General features: G+C 38.3%; 1 protein-coding gene across 16 annotated transcripts in view; it reads right to left on the reverse strand.

Annotated features, from left to right (window-relative positions):
* PRDM2 (PR/SET domain 2) overlaps positions 1-13,414 on the reverse strand; it is a 129,291-nt gene that overhangs the window by 114,469 nt on the left and 1,408 nt on the right. The gene's annotated exons all lie outside the window — the stretch shown is intronic.

Consider the following 13,414-nt stretch of genomic DNA (forward strand, 5'->3'; position numbering starts at 1 on the left):
CTTCAATCTATGCTGAGAGCTTCCTTGTCAGATTTATTATCTCCAGTAAAATAGATTTCTTACTCCTCTTTACTAGGGCTTCACTGTACTCTACAACTGAAAGCAGACTCATTAGGATGACATCAAATCTTTACTTTGGAACTGCATCATTCCTACGAAGAAATAAATTAGCTTTGTTAATAGAAATACAAAGCATTATTGAGTACCTTATTATGCAATATAAGTGTCCTTCTTTTTCTTTTACCAATACTGTGTTGAATGTAAACACCATTAGACCCCATTACATTATTCTGTTTTTCAAGTTCCTGAATTAGAAAGGTGAATTTACTAACATTGGCCACCGGGAGGTCTCTCTGAGGAAAAGAACAAAAAACTGGCAGTAAAATGCAAATGTTTTAATAAAAGATGTTTGGAAACAGCTACATTGTCCCTTTAAAAACCCGTGTTCAATGTATTCATAGTACAGTAAATTAAGAAGACAAAATTATTTCTTGTAAGTGCATATGACATGTTTGTTTCTAAATAATAATCTCTGAAAATGGTCCTTTCTGCAATGTATGCCTTAAGAGTCATATGATGTAATTCAAAATATATTAAATCACGACACTTTAAGTAGAACTTCCACTGTAAGGTTCTAAACATTTCCCACAAGTTTATATACATACACCATTAGGCATAATTCTCCTATTTCTTTATGTACTTGTTTATAACTTATCTTTCCTTCCTTGACTCACAAGCCTCTGCTTACATTGTAACATTATGTTCTAATTGTCAATAACCCAAAGAATACATTCTTCCTACTGCCTACCCACTGTTTTGATATTTTACCCTTGTTTTTTAATAAGGTAGTTGGATTTTTCTTTCCTTTTCTTGATCTATTTAACCACTCACCTGATCACCCTTAACCACCAAAAGCACTATATTTAAGTTAGGGCCTGGCCGTCTGAACTACTTTTATTCATCATTGGCATAAGGATGTATTCCATGAGATTGCATCTTGTTAGAGAGCGCACTGCTAGCCAAACCAATATAAACTCTTGGTAAGCAAGTACTCAGAAAAAAAAAAAAAAAAGGCCAGAGAATTGAAAGTTAAACCATGAAGTCCATTCCTTTACATTTTAATACTGAGCATCTTTCTCATCTGTATTTACATGTCCTGCCTTAGTAAACATCATATATTGAACATAATCAACCCTCTTCTCTAAGACTTAAGATTGTTATCAAGCTAAAAATGTGTATTTTGGTATTAAATAGTGATGAGGTTAGTCATCTCTCAGATGTGCACACCTGACCCTCAACCAGAAATGCCTACTGACTACTATCCAATTCCACGCGGTGGCCCTGCATGACACCTTATTCCCCCAGGTGAATAAGATGTCAGGGGTTTCACTTGTCCTCTTACAAAGCTTTTATGGGTAGATGTATTAACACCGGCTCAGGGGAGTTCTCTTTGAGGAACAGAACAAAATACCTCTACGGTAAAATGCAAATGTTTTAATAAAAGATGTTTGGAAAGAGCTATAATGCTTTACCATTTCCCTTTGTTTGCCTTTTCCCTCTCACAAGAATCATCGGTATTATGATCACACTATCATTTACGAAGCTTCTTCCAAGGACCAGCAGGCACTGTGCTGCCTTCAGTGAACCAGCTCAGGTCCCCTTCACCAAAATAAGCACAGCACCAGCATCCTCAATTAACAAGAGCTTAAGATAATTCGGTCAAGGTCTCATAATTTTGGTTTCTGCTAAAGCACCTAAACTACATTTCACCCATTTTTTACTCCTGCCTCCCAATGAGCACCCACTATGTGTCAAGCACTGCCCTTGAGCAGTGGAAAGGAAGATCCCTGCCCTTTTGGGGAAGACAGCTACAGTAAATACGTAAGTAAAATATGTGGCATGCCAGAAAATGAAAGTGCTTTAGAAAAAAATAAAGAGTTATGGAGAGGGAGATAGTTATCACAATCTGTCTCTACCTCTATGTGTGCAAATTCAACAATGTGGTCAGAGAAGGACTCAGAAGGGGCAGTCTACATAAAAGCCAGGAAAGGGACGAGCTTCGAATAGGAAAGTATGGGGAGAAATGTTATATGGAGGTGGAGGTGGAAGTGAAAGCGAGAAGCCTCACAAGGCTGCGAGCCTGGGGAAGCAGAGAGGGAGCCAGGATGCTGGTGTGGCTGGTACACAGTCGGTGAGGGGCACATGAAGAAGCAATGTGGGAGGCTGATGCCCAATCTAACCAAGAGACGATGGGGGCATGGCTCAGGCAGTAGAAGAGATGTGAGAAGTAACTGGATCCTGGATGGACGGACGGAGGGAGGGATGGATAGAATTTTTATTTTATTTATTTTTTTGAGATGGAGTCTCGTTCTGTCACCAGGCTAGAGTGCAGTGGTGTGATCTCGGTTCACTGCAAGCTCCGCCTCCCGGGTTCAAGCAATTCTCCTGCCTCAGCCTCCCAAGTAGCTAGTACTACAGGTGTGCGCCACCATGCCCAGTCAATATTTTTGTATTCTTAGTAGAGACAGAGTTTCACCATGTTGACCATGATGGTCTCGAGCACCCAAGATGTACTGCAGTTTTAGATCTTAGGCATGAAAGAAAGAAAGGAAGTCAGGGATGGCACTGAGGTTTTTGTCCTGAGGGCATGGGAGGATGGAGCTGCTGTTTTGGGACGCTGCCTTCTTCTTATCATCTGCTTTTCATGTTTTCCCTCTTTAACACTTCTTTTCTTTTCCTCACCTTTTGTCATTGCTGGCTCATAGGCACAATTCAGACAGCTGAGATATCCTAACATCTGATACTGAATAACTAAAATAGTACTTAAAACATTGTATTCTTTATTATCTCAATGAATCTCATGTTTTTCTTTTTTTCTGGAGACGGGGTAGTACTCTGTCACCCAGGTTGGAATGCAGTGACACAATCACAGCTCAGTGCAGCCTCGAACTCCTGGGCTCAAATGATCCTCCCACCTCAGCCTCCTAAGTAACTAAGACAACAGGCTTGCACCACCATGCCCGGCTAATTTTTTTTTTTTTTTTTAATTTTTTTGGCAAAGACGGAGTCTCACCTTGTTGCCCAGGCTATCATCTTTTTCTTTTCTTTTCTTTTCTTTTTTTTTTTGTTGAAACAGAGTCTTGCTCTGTCACCCAGGCTGGAGTGCAGTGGCGCAATCTCAGCTCACTGCAAGCTCCGCCTCCCGGGTTCATGCCATTCTCCTGTCTCAGCCTCCTGAGTAGCTGGGACTACAGGTACCCGCCACTACGCCCGGCTAATTTCTTTTTGTATTTTTAGTAGAGACAGGGTTTCACCTTGTTAGCCAGGATGGTCTCGATCTCCTGACCTCGTGATCCGCCCGCCTAGGTTTCCCAAAGTGCTGGGATTACAGGCGTGAGCAGCCAGCCTGCCCAGGCTATCATCTTTTCTTAATTAAAAAAAGGTTAGAATATAATTCAGATTGTTACATAATTAATAATCTTTTCTTTCTACACTACCTGTTTCCTCTCTGTCCAAATGAGAATGCACTTATTATTTCTTTCAGAGAAAAGAAAAATCATAACATCTTTTTCTTAAAGATTCACTATATATCTGTGTGGGGAGAGCCTCCTCCCTATTACTTCCAATAGCTAATTGCTAAAAACCAGACCCTCATTTTTTCCTCTCTGCCTCTTGGACTCACAAAATTGTCAATCTATATACATAAAATACTGTACAACAACAAAAACACTGTAAATCTGACAGTGAATTCTCAAATGTTATTTTAAAAACTTAATTCTTTATTCAACTATATCAGAAACAAGGGTAAGTATTAAAGGCAAAGAAGTAAGACCTGGGCAGAGTCTCTCAACAGAAGAACCCTGCATTTTGGACTGGCCAACTCCTTGAGCAAGACAGTCCCTTTCCTTATGGGCATTTAACATTGCTCTGAGCAATCAACACTAGCAGTGCCTCCAATAATCCTGACAATCGAAAATACCTACACACATTCTCAAATACCCTTCCAACTGAGAACTTCTGAATGTGGTAACCATGTGATGAGCTGCAACAGGATAATAATGTATTTTAAGGCAACTACAGCATCTAAAAATGTTTGGAATAACTTCCTTAAGATTTCTCCAGCACTGCTCAAAACCCCTATGGAAGTGCCATGGCAATCCTACATAACTTTCATATTCAGTGTTGACTTCAACAGTCCTGTCTTTACACGCCCATGTAACTAACACACGGTGTCTCCAGGCCAAGGTTTTATCAAATGTGAGAACCTGAATGATCAATCCAGCAGTGCAGAGGCAGAGAGAAATCTTTCCAAGCGTATCACTGAAACCTTAACAATTCTGCCAAACGCTCTTTTTTAAAGCGCTAAACAATTAAGTGCCTCTGCTTTGCTAACGGCAGATACTGAAAATCTTTAAATCCCTAGGACTTCTCCAACCTTGGCTTATGCCTTAGTTTCTTTTCTGGATTTCCACGTCTGATCGAACCTTCTTGAATATTTCTACAGCACCCCTTGAATAAGTCTAACATATCCCTTCTATCCCACCTTAATATTTATCAGTCCTATAAGAGCATACACTCTTAGAAAATAAGAGTTTGATCTCTATTTTACATAGCTAAGACTTTAATATGAGTAGATGCACTTAACTTTTCAAGATATCGCTTTCGAGTTCTAGACAAATCAGTCTTAGAAACATTTATTAATAGCATAAAGATGATTTGATGATTAATGATCAGTATCAATATAACAACAATAAAATAATTTGAGTCATTTTTAAGATCCTAGTCCCATAAAATGTCAACACAACCTCGACAACTGTTAAGCTGCTGTCTTCTGACACGGAAGTCCAGAGACCAGAAAATCTAGACACATGTGGGACAGCCCTTTCCCTGGGTCATACCAGCCCTGCAGCCCCAGCACTCTCTATTACCAATCCTCTGAAATAAAGCAGGTTTATCTAAACAAAGACACAAACTAGCATTAATATAATACATGTTACACTTAAACTGTCTTCATATCTGCCCTTTACGGACTTCTAAAAATCTACAAATCTATATGAAAGGCAAAGTAGGAGCAACAGATTTTTTTTTAAATTAGTTTAAGTCTGTGGGGGAAGGGACAGAATTGGGAAAATACATATTTGATTTGTTCATTCACCTTTAAATCACTGATATAATTTTTTACAATTTTCTTTAGGATCACTTTAGATCTCTGGCAGGGAGGGAAGAGTATCTGGAAAATAATTAACTTTGCAATAGTCACATAGAAGTCACTGATATTATTTTACAATTATTTTAAGTTACAAAAAATTCTACATTGTGACATCAAGAATCAGAAAAAAACTAACTTTTATGATTCAGGAAGTTTATGGATAAAGAGTAAAACAGAAATAAGTAAGAGAATATGTTTTTATCGAATTTAAAAGAACAGAATGAAAACATGGACTAGACACAAGAAAAAAAGTTGCCATTTTGGGAAAGGAGTCTTAGAAAGTTCATGGCCAACGTAAAAAAAAAATTCTAAAGCTAATCACCACATAAAGAAGATCTCAAGGCAAATAAATACTGTAGCAAATACAGAGATTATTCAGCTTTTAGCTGACTAGATTTGTAGTGTCGTCTAACACTGACCTTAACTTACTCTGACCAAAAAATTCTTGCAATCCTGAAACTTCTAGAAAAATAATAAAAATGTCTGAAATACGCCTTCTCAAAAACAGTTTTTACTGATTTCAAAATGCTATTAAAGTATTCACTGTCATAGAAAACTACCACGTATAACTCCTAAATTACAATCTTTGAACTTTTCTTTCTTCAGAAAATCTCCACAACTAGAATCTGTAAACTTCAGATATCAATATGAAAACACGTAGCACCCACTTGTTAAACAAGAGCACAGATATTGAATCTGCCCAGGAATTTGGTAAATGAAAATTCATCAGTTTTCCTTTTCTAAAACAATACAATTTCACAAGAGTAATCATCTAGCTTCATACTAAAAAATACAGCCCCAACCTTGGTATTAAAATGCAGACTATATTACCAAATTAAATAAAGTGAAAAATCAACTCTGATACTTTTTAAGAATGAGGAGATTCCATGTGTGTGGAGATAGATACCGCGCAGACAGGAAAGGTGTGGCAAGCTGCTGGACCAGAGGCAATGAATTCTTTCTGCTTGAAACCACTCATGCCTCTCACCCCGGGAAGGATTTCTCCCAAGACCAAAAGACAATGGTTAACACAGAGTATACCACATACAGCAATTTCCCTACCTACAAATATATAAGAAGAGATACAAGAATAGAATGTTCACAAATAAACCAGTCATTTCTCCCATTTCATTGATCAGTTTCCTCAGTGAGGCCCAGAAAATGCAGACAACTATCGCAGGCCCCGATTCCCCGAATGCATAGAGCAGAGAAACCTAAATAGCCAAGCGGAGTGTAGCGGCTTTACTCCTGGTGGGACGATCTGATACTAATAACACAGATTCCATGGAACAGATCAGAAAAAAGCAAGGGTCTGCTGTTCTCAGTGGCTTTAGAGCCGCAGAGCTCCAATGAGAAAATGAGGCTGATTCAAGCTTTTGTTTGAAATATCTAAGTTTATAGAGCTCTGAGGTCAACAGCCCTCTGGGTCCAATTGGCCCCAAGCAATTAAATAACACCATATCAAAATGTCAAATAAGGGACCTGCTGATATGCTAGGAAAGGACTATAAATCCACATTTAGATTGTGGCATTCCAGGGTTTTTTCCCTGTCAGAATATCTCTTTCTTTACTTGGGGAAAAAAAAAAAAGATTAAAGGGGAAATTTTCAAAAGCTACTGCTCCAAGCATCCATTAATAATGAGCCAGCTCGGAAGCAAACGTATGGCAGTTGCTGATTATTTATTCTTTATTATTGATTGCTGTTATTGACAGCTATTAATATATGCTCTCCCTCATACTTTTGATTAAATTTATACACCTAAGTCATATTCCACTGAACATGTAATTTATTACATCACAAATCTCAAGCTTTGTTTAGGGTTCCTACAATAATTCCCTATAACCCCCTTATTAAAAATACCCAGTTTCTCTAAAGAAATTAAAACATATTATCTTAGCTCTCACTATAGGATATTCCTCCCCTCCAATGGTACAAAAAAAAAAAAAAAGAATTATTGTCAATTTTCCTGCATGAAGTAACTCCATCCAATCAAAGCACTCTTGAATTAAAATGTTAATTTCCTTTCCTTATTTTCAAGACTAATTGCCAAGAAACACAAATGTAAAAATCTGGGGGCAGGTCAGAATACAAGTTTTCCAATAAGTCCTTGCTCTCTGATGAGAACTATGCTGCAGATTCAAGGCCATTATTACCTCCTGCAAAACAGTATTAAAGTAACAGAAGCTTCCATGAAAGATTCTTTTCTGACATTTTCCCTACATTAGATGTATAAAAACTTTAACTTATAAAAGGAAAATTAAATCAATTCTTTACTAACGTTCAAATGCCAAGCTTCTAACTCAGACAAAATTTCTAAAGCAAGATGCCATATGATAGCTCATTTCACAACTCCCAAAACAAAATGAATCCTCAGTTGACCCCTGTGAGTTACCGTTTTTCCACTGGAGTTGCCAATGCAGATGTTACTTTTAAAATCAAGAGATGTCTAGGAATCCTGCAAAATACTTGTGAATTTCCTGAAAAGTGAAAGAACGCTATAGCAGCACGGACAAGGTAGTGGTCCTTGCACCCAGGTCTTCATTTCTCACATGAAGACTCTCTAAGCAATACAGACATCTTACAAGGAGCTGCTCGGAACTCTCTTCATCTTCCATACAACTTGCACATAAATGATGGGGAGGCTTCCTGAATCCACAGGTGAACAACCTAAAGCAAAATCGGAAATCATAACAGATACAATGACAACTTAAACTCTTTTGCTACAGTGTCAGGCACACTCATATTACTACAAGATTCTATAGGTCTTCTCCCAAGATTTTACTAAGTTGTGTTTTTTTTTTCTTTTTTTTTCTTCTTTTTGGTAGAAAGTGACTCTTTTATTTTAAATAATTTGAGATTTGGGGTTTATTCTCTAAATATGTTACTACTTCTCTAGAGTACTTAAAAATAATGGCAATGCCTGCTGTTTGCAGAGCAAAGTGTGTGCACTGTTCTACAGTTTAAGAGGTCCTTAAAACTACACACATGAGCTTTTTTTGGGGGGAAAAAAGTATATTTCCTCAAAATAAATCGTTAGTAGTTCTTGTTTCAAGGTGAAGATAAATAAATGCCTAACCATTTATGATAAAAAAAAAAAAAAGATGAAAGACCGTCTTTTTATGTTTGTCTGCTTTAGTCCGCAAAACAGTGCAACTCAAGTGGGCATCAATGCAGAGCAAGGACAGAAGAGATGGGCGGTTCTAGAGGGCTCTGAGTTCCACGCTAAATCGAAACTTGACCTTGTGGTAGAGTTCCCAGATACCGTGTGAGGGGTTACTATCCTATTCCACACCCTATTCCAAAAGGTCTGCGGAGAAAGATGGAAGAGGAATGACTGAGAAGCAGAGCCTATGATCACCTGTAAGAGGAGCCTGGTTTCATGGCAGCCCATCAGGAAGGCAGCTTTGGCACCTGGGATGGGCAAAGAGGAGTTCTGGACTAGAAGGCACCATCGACAAGACAAAACTGAATATTTCAGGAAGATAAAGTTGACAGAAAAGAATGAGGAAGTAGCTGAAGAGAGGGCAGCCAGAAAGACTGGGGCCAGGCAAGTCGGTTCAGAATCCAAGAGAACAGGCAATTAGGGTTTGAACTGCAGTCAAGAGCTGAAACAAAAAATATGATTGACACTGCAGAGGGAAGGAATGGGCAGAATGTTAGCTAACTGAACAGGAGGTAAAAAAGAAATGGCAAAGATGAATCCCAAAATTGGAATGTGAGTGACTGCAGGAATGGTGGTTTGAATATATTTTAAAGATAGAGCAGTCAGGAGTAGGAACAATATTTAAGTGAAAGGTGGTGAGCTCCATTTTTTTTTTTTTTTTTGAGACGGAGTCTCACTTTGTCTCCCAGGCTGGAGTGCAATGGCGCAATCTCGGCTCACTGCAACCTCCGCCTCCCAGGTTCAAGCAATTCTCCTGCCTCAGCCTCCTGAGTCGCTGGATTACAGGTGTCCACCACCACACCCAGCTAATTTTTGTGTTTTCAGTAGAGATGGAGTTTCACCATGTTGGCCAGGCTGGTCTTGAACCCCTGACCTCGTGATCCACCAGCCTCGGCCTCCCAAAGTGCTGGGATTACAGGCATGAGCCACCGCACCTGGCCAGTGAGCTCCATTTTACTGACTGTAAGGAGATGCCCAACCTTCCCAGGAAGTGTACATCAGTCTCAAGTGGAACAACAGGTCGAAGCACAAACAGGCCATCAACATCGGGATGGAGATTCAGAAGTCCTAAGTGGGTGCCTCAGGAAAGGAAATTGCCAAGCGGAAAAATATCCACAGAGAAGGGCAGACGGTGAAGGATGTGGCTTTGTGAAAGGCACGGAAGGAGCTAGAAAAAATAGTGGCCCCTTCCACCAAGTTCTGTAAGAGTGGGAGGGAAGGTCAAAACGCCTAAGGACCCAATAGATAACTGGGAAGGTTTTTCTCTCAACAATAACTGCCATGTTATTTCACAACACTCATTGTATTAGGAGAAATATCTAAGAAAAAATGTTACTAATGTTCATGAAAAACCTGAAGTATCTCAAATTGCCTGCCTATTCTTTATTCATCTCAAAACATTCCGATGAAAAAGAAAGGTAATCACAGTCTTCACCTTACAAACAGGAAGAGATAACAGGGGACAAGTGACCCACCTACCCCCTCCACAGCCGAAAATCACTTGTACTCCATGCTTGATCTGTGATACTGTCATTCTGTACACTGAGGTAGGGCTCCATTAAATTACTCGAGAGTTGCATTCATATATTTATCTCCCCAAGCAGGTGAGCTGACCTGCCTTCTAACAAGTGGTAACAGAGCTTCACAATTAAGAATCTAAATTTATCCCAAGAGCCATCCTTTTGAAAACTCCTACTTTCAGATGTACTGTAAAACTAAGTCTTTCAGAATTATAGCAAAGTCCCTAAAAAATAAGTCTCACAGCATGAGGAACATTTAGAATGTCACTTTTACACTGATACTCCAGATTATATTTAATTTATATTCTCTTAACAAGGTCTTGGGCAATGTACAGGATTCATAGTGAAGTATACTAGGGTTTAGTGAATCTTACAATTCAAATTTTGATGGCATCATTTAAATTATTTGAAAGTGCCACAGAATTATCCCACTAGAGTTTAACATAGGTCTCAGAACTACACATAAGCACATATAAAATGTGTGGGTTTTACCAATTTCCAGACAGACTGCCCCCTATAATCAAACTAACAGTTGCACTTAGCTTTACATATTTCAGACAAGCTGTTCCAAGAAGTAATTCAGCTCTTTCAAAGCAAAACCCAGAGTATGATTTATTGCAAGAGCTACAAAATATTCTTTTCACCAAAATGGCTGGAAAATAATAACTATTCAGTAAAATCTCCTTTATTGCATGTTCCAAAGGACTAATAAATGAAAACACAGTATAGGCATGACATGAATCAAGACTCTAAGAATAAATACTACACAGTACTAAGAAAAATATTGTAAGTATATTTCATTCCAAATGAGCCAGATTTACTACATACAATAATTCTAATTCATGCCTCAGGAAGGTGGGGGTGGGGAATGAAAGGCATTCTCTTTAAGAAAGAATATTTAAACGACACATGCATTCATTCCAGTGAAATTATACAGATGTTCTGTAATTCAGAAAACCACCCCTACCAAATGTGGCTCCAAAAGCACATCTCTTTTCATATGTTTTATTTATCAATACATTCTGATTAAAGATGACGTATGCCACAATAAAACTTCAATCAATACTATCTATACTTAAAAGATTACAAATAAGGATTTGGCAACTTATACTTTTCCCCCTAGAGGAAAGCTGCACTAATGCTACATGTTTTCCACAAAGATCAATGAACTATCTTTAAATTATAAAATATTAAGTTAAAGTTAGGTAAGCACTTCAAAAGTAAGCCTTACTGCCTCAGGGCAAATTCACCATTTCTGTGCATAACCTCAAATTGGTTGTTTTAAAAAAAACAGGTTTCGGAAAAACTACAGCATAACCTCTACCAAGCTTCAAGGGGTTGCTGGACCAAGTTGTTTTTCTAGAAGACAACTGTTTCTGCGCTGTTCAGCATAATGGTCTACATGCTTAAATTATTTACCACGCATCAACTCTATGCAAATTTATTCAAATTCATAATTGAATCTGTATACTAAGACTGCTGATTCCATGTCATAAAAACTCCTTCATGATCTCCAGGACACCTCACATTGCTTTACCTTATGCCACAAAACTGACGCCGAAGCGAAAGTGCTGAAACTGACCATTTAATGAAGTCAAAAAACCAAAGGTGGAAAGGAACGTGGACAGACCTGGAAGTCCATTTCTTGGCTTCAAGGTGTAAACCATCTAGTCTATCCTTACAGTTCTTAAAGAGATTCAATAATCTGTTTCAATAATTCAACCATACAGTTAGATGAGCCTTCCTTCACTGCAGTGGTTCAAATGGTATTTGGAAATGTCTGGAGATTTTATCGGCTGTCACACTGGAAGGAGGTGCTACTGGCATCTCCTTGATAGAGGACAGGGATGCTGCTAAACATCCTACAATGTACAGGACAGTCCTCCACAACAGAGAATTATCCAACCCAGATGTCAGTACGTGCAGAAGTTGAGAAACCCTGCTTTAATGGAGGCTAAGTATTGTTTTCAGTAATGGAGTCCACAGCTTTCAGACACTCCATGATGGTGGTTTTTACAGCTCTAACTAGAAACTTGTAGCTTCAAAAATAGAGAGATGGACTACCACCCCAGGCCTCTAACCAAATGTGGTCACCATAGGTGACAGCATAGCTGATGATCAGCGCACAAACCATGAAGCCCTAGACACAAGGGCGGCAGTTATCTGTGGTAAGGATGGTCAGGTGATGTCCCTCATCATCTGGAAACTCCCTTAGCTACCCATCGTCATGCAAGTTTGATGATTTTCCCCCAACCATCAACCTACTCCTCTTCCAATCCCCATTATGGAGTTTTCCAGTAGAAATCCACTGTTTTGGTTTTTTTTCTGTATGGGTATTAAAAGTAACATGAAAAGCTACTCAGAAGACACGAAAATAGTAAATAACCTAAGGTGCTTTCCATCCTGGAAAGTCTGTGATTTAACAGGACTTAAAAAGGGTTTGTAAATCAGATTTGGAACTTGAAAAGAGACAGCCTGCTTAAAGAAACAGTCCCATGAATAAATAAACATCTAACGTAAAATAATCATCAAAAGAATGTGTGCAGATATATATACATAACTGCACAGCCACAGCCGAGAAGGGAAGAAAGGAAGCTGAAATTGTTACTTCTTATGAATGCACCAGCAAGAAAAATGCGTATTTAGATGCTAAAAAGCAGAATTTACATTTTTCACTGTAATCTCGAAAGATTACAGAACTTTAAAACTCACAATTTGAAAAAAAAAAGCTTTCAAACAAATCTTACTGAAAAGAAAACTCAGGCTTGGGAAACCTTACAGATCAATATGGACTTGATTGATAACTTACAGCCCATCCACTATTAAATAGCCATTAAACATAATATTGACTAGTTAGTGGCATGGATACATGCTCACCATATCATAAGGCAAGATGGGTTACAAACAATATATACACTATATTATCGATCCTGTATAAAATGTAAATATATATACGTGAATGAATTGTAAAATAAGGAAAGAAATACGTATATCTACACCAAGAGAGACAGGAAGATCTGCCAAATGTTAACAATGGTTATCTGAAGGGGGGAAGACTATGCCCAATTTCTCTTTCTTCTTTGTGCTTTTCTCTACTTTCCAATTTTCTACAGTGAGAATCTTTTGTTATGTTTTGTGCTTACAAAACTAATACATTCTTACAGATTTAAACTGTACTGTTTCAGGCCCTGTCCACAAAATAAGGAAAAAACAAACCTGAGCATACCAACCTTTCAATTAAAGAAACCACCTTCAGAATCAACAAAAGCATTTACTGAGCAGTATTATCATGTTCTGGCACTTTTCTAAGCACTTAAAATGTATTGACTTATTTCAATCAAACCAAAACAGATGTGTTGAGCTCTTTTTAGAGCCCTGGAATCACAGAAAATGTAAATGAGTTTTAGCTCCACTATGAATTTTGATTTGTTTCCATAGCTCGAAATGAGAAGGTTTAATAAAAATGACCTTTAAAGGTCATCTCAAGGCTAAACTAAGATTCTACATGTAAAAATTTGGCC

This window comes from Macaca fascicularis, chromosome 1 (assembly GCF_037993035.2).
Source record: "Macaca fascicularis isolate 582-1 chromosome 1, T2T-MFA8v1.1".
NCBI classification, from domain to species: domain Eukaryota; kingdom Metazoa; phylum Chordata; class Mammalia; order Primates; family Cercopithecidae; genus Macaca; species Macaca fascicularis.